This window comes from Balaenoptera borealis, assembly GCF_965194805.1.
Source record: "Balaenoptera borealis genome assembly, chromosome: 13".
Lineage (NCBI taxonomy): Eukaryota > Metazoa > Chordata > Mammalia > Artiodactyla > Balaenopteridae > Balaenoptera > Balaenoptera borealis.
Window position 1 is genome coordinate 43555806 of NC_138870.1, and position 13983 is coordinate 43569788.

Genomic DNA, 13983 nt, shown 5'->3' on the forward strand with positions numbered 1-13983 from the left:
AGGAGTGGAAGGCCGGTGGGGCGGGTCACGCAGCCCCCTCCGAGGTGCCGGTTGAGGTCGTTCCATTTTGGAAGGTGCGAGAGTGGGAGCGGGAGCACGGGAGTCCGGACTGGGGACCCTATGCCACATTCCCGTCAGCCCAGGATTGGGGCCGTGACTCCCAGCGGCCACCTTTCCTCTCGGGGTTAAGTCAGTTGCCCTCCTCAACGCTGAAAGTCAAGTCCATGTCCATTCCCAAGCCCCAGGCCGGGACCCCACTGCGAGAAAAGGGAGGGAACGCAGACATCGCTCAGCCAGGGCCTAACCAACCTTCTGAGCAGCTGTGCCCCAGCTCCATCTCACGGAGGGGACCCTGGGCCTGAAAGCTCCCTCACCCCCACCTCAAGAGCAGTGGTGGGCTGTCTTGACTAAAGACAGCTTGCCTGCTTTCTTGACCAAGTAGACTAGGAAATGTAAAATATAGACAAAGTTCTGTGGCATGGAGAAAAAACAACGTTCTGCTTTGGCGGTGGTGATGGCGAGGAGGGTTTGGTTTATTTAATAGAGGCTCTTGAAGGTATGGAAAGGGGAAGGGATAAGACGAGCCACCGTTTGGGGCTGAGGGTAAGTGGACGGAGAAGTAGTTGACACATGAAAGAGGAAGGAGTTGGAAGAACAAAGGGGAAGAAAAAGAATGAGGGGAGGCGAGTTGGGGAGGAGGGAGCACTGTAAATCCAGTAAGCTGTGGAGCCCAACGTTGAGGCAGCCTGCCATCAGCCTGGGCTGCTTCCCCTCTGCCCTTCCATCCACTGCCACCGCTCCCCGCTTGGGATGAGCTAAGCATAGGTGAGTTAGAGTTAGTGTGAGAATAGAGGTGGAGCCCTCAGCCCACTGTTGCTTAACGCCTCCTCCCATGGAAGGACACTGGGAGGGGAGAGGAGGAGAAGAGAGCAGCACCAGATGGTAGACCATCACTACACACTTTTCCAGAATGTTCCCTGCACCTGGCAGATTTATGAGTAACCAAATGGATTAGGAGTCAGAATATTTAGGTTTTAGTCCCAACTCTTCCACTAGAAGTTCAGGCAGGTAGTTTAACTTCTTCATTACTTTTAAGAAAAGAGGGTGATATCTATAATCATTACTTCACAGGGTTAAGAAGTTTAATTGTGAGCCTGTACGTGAAAAAACTTTGGAAAACGCTAATCGCTCTACGATTGTAAGGTATCATTATCTGTACAATAGTTTTAATCTGTTTTAACTGGCCTTGTGAAACTAATACATGACGTGGTGTTATAGTTCTTGGGGGGTTTTGTTTGGTCTGTAGTCCCTATGGTCCTTCCTCTCAGACTGTAAATTCCTCAAGAGCACAGATTGTGACTTACTAATTTTTGGATTTCCTACTGCTCTTTATGTGAAGAAGAGGCTCAGTATTGTTATTGAACGTTGTCACATGAAGACAAAAACTCTTAGTCTATGTGACTTGGTTTGGTGCTACACACAGATAAATCAAATGCTTTGGATGACATGAATATCAGGGATAGTATGAAGAAAGAAATGGATGTGATCAAAGGGGTTCATGGACACATACATCAAAATGTTAATTGTGGGGCTTCCCTGGTGGCGCAATGGTTAAGAATCCTCCTGCCAATGCAGGGGACACAGGTTCGAGCCCTGGTCCAGGAAGATCCCACATGCCGTGGAGCAACTAAGCCCATGCGCCACATCTGTTGAGGCTGCGCTCTAGAGCCGGTGAGCCACAACTACTGAAGCCCGCGCACCTGGAGCCCATGCTCCGCAACAAGACCTCAAAGAGAAGCCCACGCACCGCAACAAACAGTAGCCCCCGCTCGCTCGCCGCAACTAAAGAAAGCCCGAGCATAGCAACGGAGCCCCAACACAGCCAAAAATAAATAAATTTAAAAAAAAAAAAAAATGTTAATTGTGGTTTTCTTTGGGAAAAGGAAGCCTTAATTTTATATTGTACACACTTCTTAAATTTTTGATGCTGAACATATACTACTTTTTTGTTTAAATTTTTTATTGGGGTATAACATGCACACAGCAAAGTACACAAATCTTAAATGTACATCTTGATGAATTATTTATATATATAAAATATTTATTATTATCTACATATATTACTTGCCTACATCTACATATATAGTAGATTACATATATTATTTATATATTTATTATAATCATTATATTTTATTATATCACACACACGTATATATATTTTATAAATATATACAAAATCGCCACCCACAACATGATGTAGAGCATTTCCAATAGCTGAGAAGACTCCCCTGTGTTCCTTGTTAAGTAAACTTCCAGTTATCACCATAGCTTAATTTTGCCGGTTCTTGAACTTCATATAAATGGAATCAGACAGCATGTGTACTCTTTTGTGTCTGGTTTCTGTTACTCAACATATGTTTTTGAGATTCACCCATGTTGTTGTGTCTAACAGTATTATTTGTTCTTTTTTATCGCTGCATATATTCCATTGTATAATTATACCACAGTTTATCCATTCTACTATTGATGGGCATTTGGGTTGTTTCTTTTTGTCTTTTATGAATAAAGCTGCTGTAAACATTCTTGCATAAGTCTTTTAGTGAATATATGCACATATTTCTCCTGGGTAGATACTGAGGAGTGGGATTGTAGATACTGCTAAATACTTTTCCAAAATGTTTGAACCAATTTATATCCTTACTAGTAATGTATGAGAATTCTAGTTGTTCCACACCCTCACCAATACTTGCAGTACAGTCTCTCTCTCTTTTTTGCAATATTGAAATATAAGATTTTTAGAATAAGTATATATTTTATAATCAGAAAAAATGTCAACAATGCAAATATTTCCATGACTGAGTTGGGAGATGTCACTAGTGACGTGCCATGCCAAAGAAAACTCATCAACAGTATCCTCAGCCCAGCACATTTCCTTTTTCTCCTTCACTCCACTTCCCATGCCTCTGAGCCTACATTTATTCAACAAATATTTATTGTCTACTATGTGCCAAACACTGGGCTGGATGCTAAGTGTCCAGTGGTAAACAAAACAGACAGCTTTCTTGGAATTTATGGTCTTCTGGGGAAACAGATGTTAAACAAAAAATAAACACAGAAATATATCATTACATGTGATGATTAAGAAAACCAGAAGGTGGGGGCTTCCCTGGTGGCGCAGTGGTTGAGAATCTGCCTGCTAATGCAGGGGACACGGGTTCGAGCCCTGGTCTGGGAAGATCCCACATGCCGCGGAGCAACTGGGCCCATGAGCCACAATTACTGAGCCTGCGCGTCTGGAGCCTGTGCTCCGCAACAAGAGAGGCCGCGACAGTGAGAGGTCCGCGCACCGCGATGAAGAGTGGTCCCCGCTTGCCACAGCTAGAGGAAGCCCTCGCACAGAAACGAAGACCCAACACAGCCCAAAAAATAAATAATTAAATAAATAAATAATTTTTAAAAAAAAAGAAAACCAGAAGATGATATGAGAGAGAATAACACGGGGGGGGGGGGGGGGCAGGGAAGGCCTCCCTGAGGAAGTCATATATAAGGCAAAGTTTAAAAGATCTAGTAAGCAGGAGACCGAAGGAACAGCAGAAGCAGTGAGGCAGGAATAAATTTGTTGTTCAAGAAACTGAAAGAGGATCAATGTGGTTGGAACACAGCAAGTGACAGGGGAGAATTGCACAAAATGAAGTTGGAAAGATAGGCAGGGCCCAGATCAGGAAGGCCTGGCCATATATACCTCCAATCTTTCCATTCAGTTGGGTCCTTTCTTTCTTTGCAAACTCTACTCAAGATTTACCCCGTCCAAGAGGTCTTCTTGAATAATACCAAATTGTTCTAATTAATATTATTATTTTAATTACATCATTGCTCCAATAACTTCATTATATAATTTGTAGTTAGTAGGCCTTTCATTCTGTTTCCTGAGAATATATTGGTTTACCCAACAGATATAGGACAGGGCCTTATGTTTCCTCTTTTACCCAGTCTCCTCCAAGCACCTAGCATATCAGGGATGCTCTGTTGACAGTAAGAGTCTCCCTTGGCCCTGTACTCTATTCCTAGAAAGCTCTTGGAATCTAAGTAGATAACACTTAGGATCCTGTTTTACCTGGTTTGAGAACTGACCCAATTTCAAATCTTCAAAACTTGCCCTGGAGCAACCAAATTTCTCCAGGATCCAGGCATATTTTTCCAAACACCTTCCTTAACTGCGTAGTTAATCTTGCCCCTCCCCCCTCCAATCACCAGATTAAAGGCATCTCTGCTGTTGCTAAGGGAAGGAGGCTTGGGCAGGTGGTGGGAGTGAGTTGAAGGATGATACAGCAGGGAGTCAGGTTGGTCAGCAGGAAAAAAACCTCTCAGCTGTGAGGAAAGACAGCAATGCAAATGCATTTTCAAGTGCTTCTGGGCCAGGTCCCGCCGAGCCTCCACCCCCCCCCCCACCCCACCACCCCCCGCCGCCCGCCATGTGTTTATCTGCTTGTTCTCTGAAAGCTTTTAGGACTTTCTTTTTTTTAAATCTCTGATGTCTTAAATTTTACAATGTCAATAGTTTGTGCTTAGCCAGCTTCATAAAACAAGGAAGCTGTTATCCACCTTGACTGGTTATATTGAAGTCCTTATGAGAAGAATGGGCCATCAAAGAGAAGGTGCTGTTAACAATACAGGGCTATTTTAAGGTGAGAAGCCAGAGTTCTGAAAAATTTGCATGTGGCAAGGAGTGTGGCTGGGCATGCTCCATTTTTTTTATAGACTTCCCACCCTGAAATGCATATATTCTATTTACTTTAATTTTAGCAATGATGTAAAATTATTGCTGGGCTGCTGTCACTCTGACAGATCACCTTACCAGCTCAAAGGGTAAATATGGGTTTTTTTCCCATAATTTTTGTACAGTAACAAGGTGAGGAACATTTTAGCTCATAAATTATTCACCAAACCTCACAGGCATAATAGGCTGTGTGCATATTCATCAGGTTGTCATCCATTATTCATAAGAAGTTCACTTCAACTGTTAGAAGAAAATGAGGTTGTTGATTGAAATCCTGAAGAAGTGTGGGCTTTTATTCTCCCCCCTCCTTTTTCCCATCTGAGTAAGTCTGGAAGTTTCCATCAAAAAATGATATTGTAGGGAAAAAAAGGTATTCCTGACATGTAGATGTGTAGATAAGAGGAAAATAAAACTTGGAGTAGGAAATAAATTGGCAGGATCAACCGTCATTCATTTTACTTGGCTAAAGGCCTCTGACTCCTGCTTCCACAGAAATTGTGTCCAGGAAGTGGCCAAAGGGGGTCCCCTTTCTTGCAGCAAAAGAGTAGCTTCATCAAATCTGATAGACTTAATACTTATTTTAAGATCCAGGTTGCCTTCTACAGCCCAAGTATTATCATTTATCTTATTTGACCTTCACACCAAGTCTGTGAGATAGGAATAATTTTCAAGATGAGAAAACTGAGGCTCAGAGAGGTTAAGTGACTTATCTAAAGCCAAACAGCTGGTGAGCAGACCAGGACTGGAACCTATATTTTCTTCCATACTCCATGTTCCTTATACTCTGTCTTCCTAAATCCTCTGGATGATAAAACTCACCACTCCCAAGATAGAGGCATTTCACATTGTTTTCCAAGAACCATTGATTTTATTGTTTTCTCTTTTTATTATTTATTTATTTATTTATTTATTTATTTATTTATTTAGGCTGTGTTGGGTCTCCATTGCTGCACGCGGGCTTTCTCTAGTTGCGGCGAGCCTGGGCTACTCTTCATTGCGGTGTGCGGCTTCTTACTGTGGTGGCTTCTCTTGTTGGGGAGCACGGGCTCTAGGCACACAGGCTTCAGTAGCTGCGGCACGCAGGCTCAGTAGCTGTGACTCACGGGCTTAGTTGCTCCGCGGCATGTGGGATCTTCCCGGACCAGGGCTTGAACTCGCGTCCCCTGCATTGGCAGGTGGATTCTCTTGCACTGCACCCCCAGGGAAGCCCCTGTTTTCTCTTTTTAATACCTTTATTATTTCTGTGAACTACAGAAGCAATATAGGCTTGAAGGCATCAAATAAAACAAAGTTCTATAGAATAGAGAATAACAAATGGACAGTTAACTGCCATGATTGCCAACCTCCTTCGCCACAGGAGCCAGGAGGAGATATTATAATTCAGTCAAATCCACAGATCTGGGTTCAGATCTGATCATGGTCACTGACTAGCTGTGTAATTTGCGGCAAGACTGGCTCTTTAGGTTGTAGTTTCTCATTTGTAAAATGGGGATAATGCTTACTTCTAGAGTTTTTTGTGTTAAATGAGATAATGTATATGAAACCCAAGTGTCAGCATTTTCCTCCATTTTAAAGGTCCCCTCCTTCTAGCACAGTTGGCCCTCCAGTATCCACGGGTTCTGCATCAGAGGATTCATCCATTCAAGGATTGAAAATATTTGGAAAATAAATTCCAGAAAGTCCCCAAAAGCAAAAGTTGAATTTGACTCAAACCAGCAACTATCTACATTGTATTTACAACAATTTACATAGCATTTACATTGTATTAGGTGTTATCAGTAATCTAGAGATGATTTCAAGTTACACATGAGAATGTGCATAGGTTTTAGGCAAATACTATTTTACCATTTATGCAAATACCATCTTATGTAAGGGACCTGAGCATCCTCGGATTTTGGTATCTGTGAAGGGGAGGGGGTCCTGGAACCAATTCCCCGTGGATATGGAAGAAAGACTGTACGTTTGGGGAAATGGAATGGAAGGCAAGGCTTGTCGCATGCCTGTCCCCCAAGTCTTTCACTTGACCCTCTGTTTCATTCTGTTTTCGGCCACTCATTTGGCTGCTAGTCACCTGGTATGGTCCCTCTGCATGAAATGCAGCTGTAGTCACAGTGGGGCACAGCTGTGAATTCTCCCCAACATGACTACACAAGGTCGTTCTTTACAGAAGAGTTAGGGGAAAACTAAAGAGAATTCCAAAGAATAGAGGAAAGCATTAAATTTTTTATTTTAACTTTCCCTATAATCCAAGTGAAAACCAGCTGAGAAGTTCAGCTTCATTAGTTGTGGCCCGCGGGCTCAGTAGTTGTGGCTCACGGGCTCTAGAGTGCAGGCTCAGTAGTTGTGGCGCACGGGCTTAGTTGCTCCATGGCATGTAGGATCTTCCCGGACCAGGGCTAGAACCTGTGTCCACTACATTGGCAGACAGATTCTTAACCACTGCACCACCAGGGAAGCCCAAGGAGCATGGAGTCTTAACCACTGCGCCACCAGGGAAGTCCCGACTTCCCTGGTGCAGAAGCACTAAATGATTCTGATGCAGGTGGTTTGGGATTTCACACGGAGAAAAATTGCTCAAAACCCCAAAAGAAGAGACACTGCCCCAGGGTTTACTAGGCTGCTGTAGCCACAGTGGAGTGAGGTCTTTACATTATCATGCAGAGCAGTGTTAGTGCCTCTCCCACAAAGGCTCGCCAGCAATAAGAAAGGAGGATCCATTTCTGAGTCACATATCTTGTAATCCTTGTTCCCTTAGTTACACAAAGACCAGCCAAAGCTTTGAAAAGGCTGCTTCAGAGCCTGATTGGATTCTTCCACAAACCTCCACCCTCCCTCTTTGGGCTGGGGAATAGAAGGTAGTTTTGTTCTCTAGTTACACAAGTGAAGAGCCCAATACATAGTAGGTGTTCAATAAAGGTACATTAAAAAGCTCTAATCAGCCTAATTAACTGGGACTAGGAGACCCTGCAGGAAGAGGCGTGTCATTCTCTGAGTCCTCAGAGGACAGTTTATCCATCTCTACTGTAGCACTTACCGAGTTCTGCTGTAATTTTCCTTTCAGCATCCCTCTTGCCCAAACTCACTAAAAGAGTTCATTAGCCATCATCCTTGGCTAGTCTCTCTCCTTCATCCCAACATTATTTTAAAAAACACCTTTATTAAGGCATAACTGACATACAATAAACTACACGTTTAAAGTGTACTATTTGATAAATTTTGACACTTGTACACACCCATAAAACCATCACTACAGTCAAGATAGTGAACACATCCATGACCCCCAAAAGCTTCCCGAAGTACGTTCCCAAAGAGGAACATTCCCTCCTGTTCCTCCCCATCCCTTTACACAGGCAACCACTGCTCTGCTTTTTATCACTATGGTTTGTATTTTCCAAAATTTTATATAAATGGAATCCCTTAGTGTGCACTCTTCTTTTGTCTGGTTTCTTTCCCTCAGCATAACTGAGATTATCCATGTTGTTGTGTGGACCCGCAGTTCATTCCTTTTTATTGTATAGCAACACCACAATGTGTTTATCCATTGACCTGTTGATGGACGTTTGTGCTGTTTCCAGTTTTTGGCTGTTACAAATAAAGCTGTAATAAATATCCATGGGTAAGCCTTTGTGTGCCCATATTCTTTCATTTCTCTTGGGTTAATAGGAGTGGAAGGACTAGATCACATGGTATATATAACTTTTAAAGTCCTGTCATACTGTTTTCAAAGTGGTTGTACCATTTTACATTCTTATCAGCAGTGCATGAGAATTCTAGTAGCTCCACATATTCTCCAACACTTGAAACAGTCTTTTTAATGTTAACCATTTTAATAGGTGTGCCAACATTGTTTTACTGTTTTGAATTGGTAAGCATTCACATGGTTCAAAAATTTAAAAAAAAATTTTTAAGGTGTATAGAGAAAAGTCACTCCCACCTCTGTCTCCCCACCCTACCCAGTAACCACTTTTGTAGGTATCTTGTGTAATCTTCCAGAATTTTACTCAAATACTAATGAATATAGTTTTCCTGCTCTTTTACACAAAAGGCATCATGCTAAGCACATGGTTCTGAACCTTGCCTTGTTTTCATTTATGAAATATTTTGGAGAGCTTCCTCGCTCTTTGTTACAGCCATGCAGTGTTTAATTATATGGATATACTAAGATTTATTTTACCAGTTCCCTATTGATGGATATATAGGTTATTTCTCATCTTTTGCTATTACAAACAATGCTGCAGTAAACAGCCTTATATACACAGTATTTCTCATGAATGCAAATATAACTGTAGGAATCATTCTTAGAAGTGGGGATGGTAATTTGCAATTTTGATAGACATTTGCCAAATCAGCCCTATAGGAGTTGTACTCCCACCGTCAATAAATTAGAGCGTCTGCTTATCCACAGCCTCACAATTGAGGTTAGTAAATGTTTGGATTTTTGCCAATCTGATAATGGTATCTGTGTGGTTTAATTTGCCTTCTTATTAAGAGTGAGGATGAACATCTTTTCATATGTTTAGAAGCCATTTGCATTTCCTTTTCTGTGAACTGTCTGTAAATGTCATTTGCTACTTTTTTTTTTATAAATTTGGTTAAATTTTTTCCCCAGTTTTATGGAGATATAATTGACATATATCACTATATAAGTTTAAGGTGTATAACAAAATGATTTGACTTATGTACATCATGAAATGATGACCACAATAGGTTTAGTTAGCGGATATCCGTCATCTCATGCAGATACAAAATTTAAAAAAATAGAAAAAATGTTTTTCCTTGTGATGAGAACTCAGGATTTACTGTCTTAAGAACTTTCATTTATAATGTACAGCAGTGTTAATGATCTGTATCGTGTTACATTCCCTAGTACTTATTTATAACTGGAAGTTTGTACCTTTTGACTACCTTCATCTAACTCCCCCTCCTCCCAGCTACTTTTTCTAATGGTTGGCCATATACTTATTGATCTCTAGGAGCTATTAATATTTAGGGGAATTAGCCCTTTGTGATACAAATTGCAAATTTTTTTTTTCCAATTTGTCATTTTTCTTTTGACTTTATGGAGTTTTCATCCCTGACATTAATCCTGTTAATTAACCCTGGACATTAATCCCAATATTAGTCCAGCTGCTTTGCCTCCTAAATATTTCTGGAATCCCCCCACTTCTTTCTACCCAAATGCCACTTTCCTAGGCCAGTCTGCCATCATCAGTCACCTAAATTACTGCATTGTATCCTGTGTCTCCCAGGCACACCTCAACTCTTGCCCCTTTCTAATCTAGTTTACATTTGGTAGCCAGAAAGATATTTCTAAAATAAAAACATAATCATGTCACTTTTCTGCTGAAAACTCTCGGTGGCTAACTAGTGCCTGTAGGATAGACTCCATTATCTTAAGATAGAATCCTCCGCGGGCTCCAAGGCCCCCAGCACGGAAAGGCATCTGTTTACCTCTTCAGCTTCATCTCTGACCAGTCCTCACTTCCCATTCCATGTACCGGCCATACTGAACTGTTGTCACATCCTCCCTCTCCATAAGCCCTCCCACTTGTAGGTCTTTGCATACACTGTTCCCTATTTGGGGAACCCTCTTCACTTGCTTCAATTCCACCCACCCTTCAGATTTCATCTCAGACATCCCTGCCAGCATGACACCTTCCCTGACCACAGTAGAAAAGATTAGATACCTCACCCAGGTGTTCTCATAACACCCCATACTGTCCTTATGGCAGCATTAATCACACTATATTTTGATTATGTTTACTTTTCTGTCTCTCCCATTAGGTAGACTAAGTTCCATGAGGATAGGGACTAAGTGTGCTTCTTCACTATTGTTCCCCTAGTGTCTATTACAGGGCCTGGCACATAACAGGTGCTTGATAAATAGTTGTTAAATTAACTCAAGAAAGGATGTTTGATGACTTAATGACATCTTCATCTCATTGGGGGACCAAGGAGAATGAGGAAAACAGAAAGGCTCTTGACTCCTGTTCAAGAAAGTAGCCAGATGCCCCTTAATCCCACCTGCCAGAGAAAACAGCGGCTTGTAGCCCCTTCTTTTCTGTTGGTAATCTTATTTGGCTCCACCCTGGCTTTCAGGAGACCCTGGTCCCAGCGTGTTAAGCAAAATATCTAACATCCTGTAGAGGAGGCACTGACCAATCTGAAGGCAGCTTGTCTTAGCTGGAGCTAGGTCCTGCAGGCTTCCTGGGTGTCAAGAGTTAACCCTTTAGGGACTTCCCTGGTGGTCCAGTGGTTAAGAATCCGCCTTCCAATGCAGGGGACGTGCGTTCGATCCCTTGTCGGGGAACTAAGATTCCACATGCCGTGGGGCAACTAAGCCCGCGCACTCTAGAGCCCTCGTGCCAGAACTAGAGAGCCTGCGCGCCGCAGCTACTGAGCCCGCGCACTCTTGAGCCCTCGTGCCACAACTAGAGAGAAGCCCGCACGCCGCAACGAAAGATCCCGTATGCTGCAAAGAAGATCCCGACACAGCTAAATTAATTAATTAAAAAACAATTTAAAAAAATAATAATAAAAAAAAAATTTTAAAGAGTTAACCCTTTAATTACTGGACCATGGAAAGGTCTGGGGAAGAGGGGTTTCAGTGGAGGGCTGGAGCAGAGGAGGGTATTTGGGGAGAGGGCTTGGGGCAATGGCTGTTTACCATCCAGTAGAAGTATTTGTACTTTTATCTAGGGCCTGATCAGAATTTACAACCTGATTATCAGCTTGGCCTACTTCCCCTCTGCCTTCTCAGGCTCTTCTTTGCTTTTTTCCTTCCCTAAAACAGAGCCTAGATTTAGAGCCTGAGGTGACACAAGGATCATGTGAATTTTCTGGCAGATGATGAAATTGAGACCTTTGGGAGGCAGCAGATTAAAAACAAGGTAAATAGATTAAACAATGTAAACATTAGAAACAAGGCTTGTAAAATCAAGCAAAGCTGAGTTTGAACACCGGCTCTGCAGCTGTGTAACTTAGTTCAGCTACTTAACCTCTCTGAAATACAGTCCGCTTGCCTGCACTTTTCCTTGGTCTGCTATGGACACGAGGTGGATAATATCTGCAAGGACAGTGGTGCAGTATCTGACTCCTACATGACAAGGAATAAGTGGGAGTGGAGGAGACGAGGACCAAAGTCAGTTAGTTGGTGACACAGTGAGGACTGGAACTAGCTAGCATCCCTCTCCTACACTCTCACTGACGTGGGCTGCTATAGTCAACACAATTTCAGGGTCCCTAACTGAGGGCCCAGTAAGAGAAAAAAGGTAAGTTTCCTTTCTCAGGTACACTCCTTTATTTTCTGAGGCCCAGAGCACAGGTTAGGATGGGTATAGGTTAATGACCTCTCCAGTTTTAGGCTTTAGGGTGGAATCAGTTTAGGATCTGACTTGTAAGAGTTAGGTTACAGGAAGAAGATTTGACTGATCTGACCTCCAAGGATGTTCATTCAAATTAACCAACTACTGCTTGCAAATTTCATGCTAAGAAAAATGCAAGGCCCTGAGGGTAAAAGTCCACTAAAAAAAAAACCCCAGTGTTTTTCAAACTGTGAGTCCTGACTTGTTACTAGGATGTGAAATCACAACCAGAAGTGAAAAAAGGAAATAGGAGAAAAGAGAAAATATGACAGTGCATTGTACACAGAAGGAGGTATCAGATCATAAAATTTTCAGTTACGTATATTTATAAATGCGTGTGTACTGGGTCATGATTTAAAGTGTATTACTGTCAATTTTGGTCCAAAAAGTTTGCAAGCCCCTTTACCAGAAGGTGAGATTCAGGAGAGCCAGAGCTTTGTTTTGTTTTAGAACAGTGCCTGGCATTTGTTAGTGTTCTCTGAAGAACCGTTCAATGAGTGAATATCTAACACTGTGCCTGCCTTCAAGATTAGAGTCAGAAATACAGGAAAAGGTAAATATCATAGGCTTTAACATACTAATATTAATGTGAACTAAATAAACAATATGAATCTACTGAAAGGGAAGGAACCTAAAAGAACTCCAAATACACATAGTCTTGGAAATTGGGCTTTTAGAGTATTTTAGCCATGATAGGCAGAGTGAAGTGATAAGAACAAAACAAAACTGACTTGGGAACCTGGGAACCAGGATACAGGACCTGACTTTGTAACCTGCTCACTGTGTGACTTAGGGCAAATCTCTTTAATCAATTCTCTCATTTGAAAAACAGGAATGATCAAACAGGCCCCGTCTGCCACACAGGGCTGCTGTGAAGACCTGTGATGACCCCATAAAATCGTGCATTTTAAGGGTGCTCTGCAAACTGTAATACGATACTGGAGAGAAAAACAAGGGATTGCTGAGTTGAAGTGAGTACAGCTCTTTTCAGTGGTTTAAGTCATTCATCAGCAAGTATTTATCAGGCTTCTAATGTTTACTGAGGACTTTTCTTTCCAAAGCTTTCACTTTTCAGATGCTTTTCTAATATTCTTCCTGCAGTACAGAATGTAAACTCCATGAGGAAATAGTGTTGGGCTGTCTTGTTCAGCTCCATCTCTGTACTTGCACATAGCAAGCGCTCAGCAGGTATCTTAAAATGAAGAACGGAAGGAAAAACTTAATTGCTGCCTTAACGGATGTTATCTTTGCCCTTAAGAACAATTAAGTTAGAAGAGAAGTGATAACACGGAGAAAATACACGTAAGGTGCCTGTAACAGGTACCAAAGGGCCGGGCCACAGGCACTCCTTGGGTACCACGAGTATGCCAGTTTTAGTGCTAGCTGCTGCGGGAGGGACACAACACAGCATACCCTTCTTTATGGTGAGAAAGCGACACAAATAAATACCGACCGTCCGTCGGCAGGACAGGCAGCGAAGATTCGAGTGAGGGGAACGCGTGATCAATAAATCAAGGGTTAGGGAGGGGAGCGTATCTCAGGCAGTTAGAGACGTTTGTAGAAATCTATGCCCCTCGTGGAAAGACTGTCAAGGTGAGATGACCTTGAGGTGCTGTGCGTAGGTGGAAAAAGGTTCCGGAGAATAGTTTAATGGTACTGCCTCCGAGCGCCCAAGAGAGAGAAGTTCCTATTTCGAGACAATACCTGTATTTGGTTTTCTTCCAGTCGAGAGACAAGGGTAGGGGTTGGAGGACAAGACCCAGTGGGCGGGGCCCACACGAGCGGGCGGGATCACGTGGGCCCTCCCTCCAGCTACCGGAGGCCGGGAGAAGGGGCGGGGTT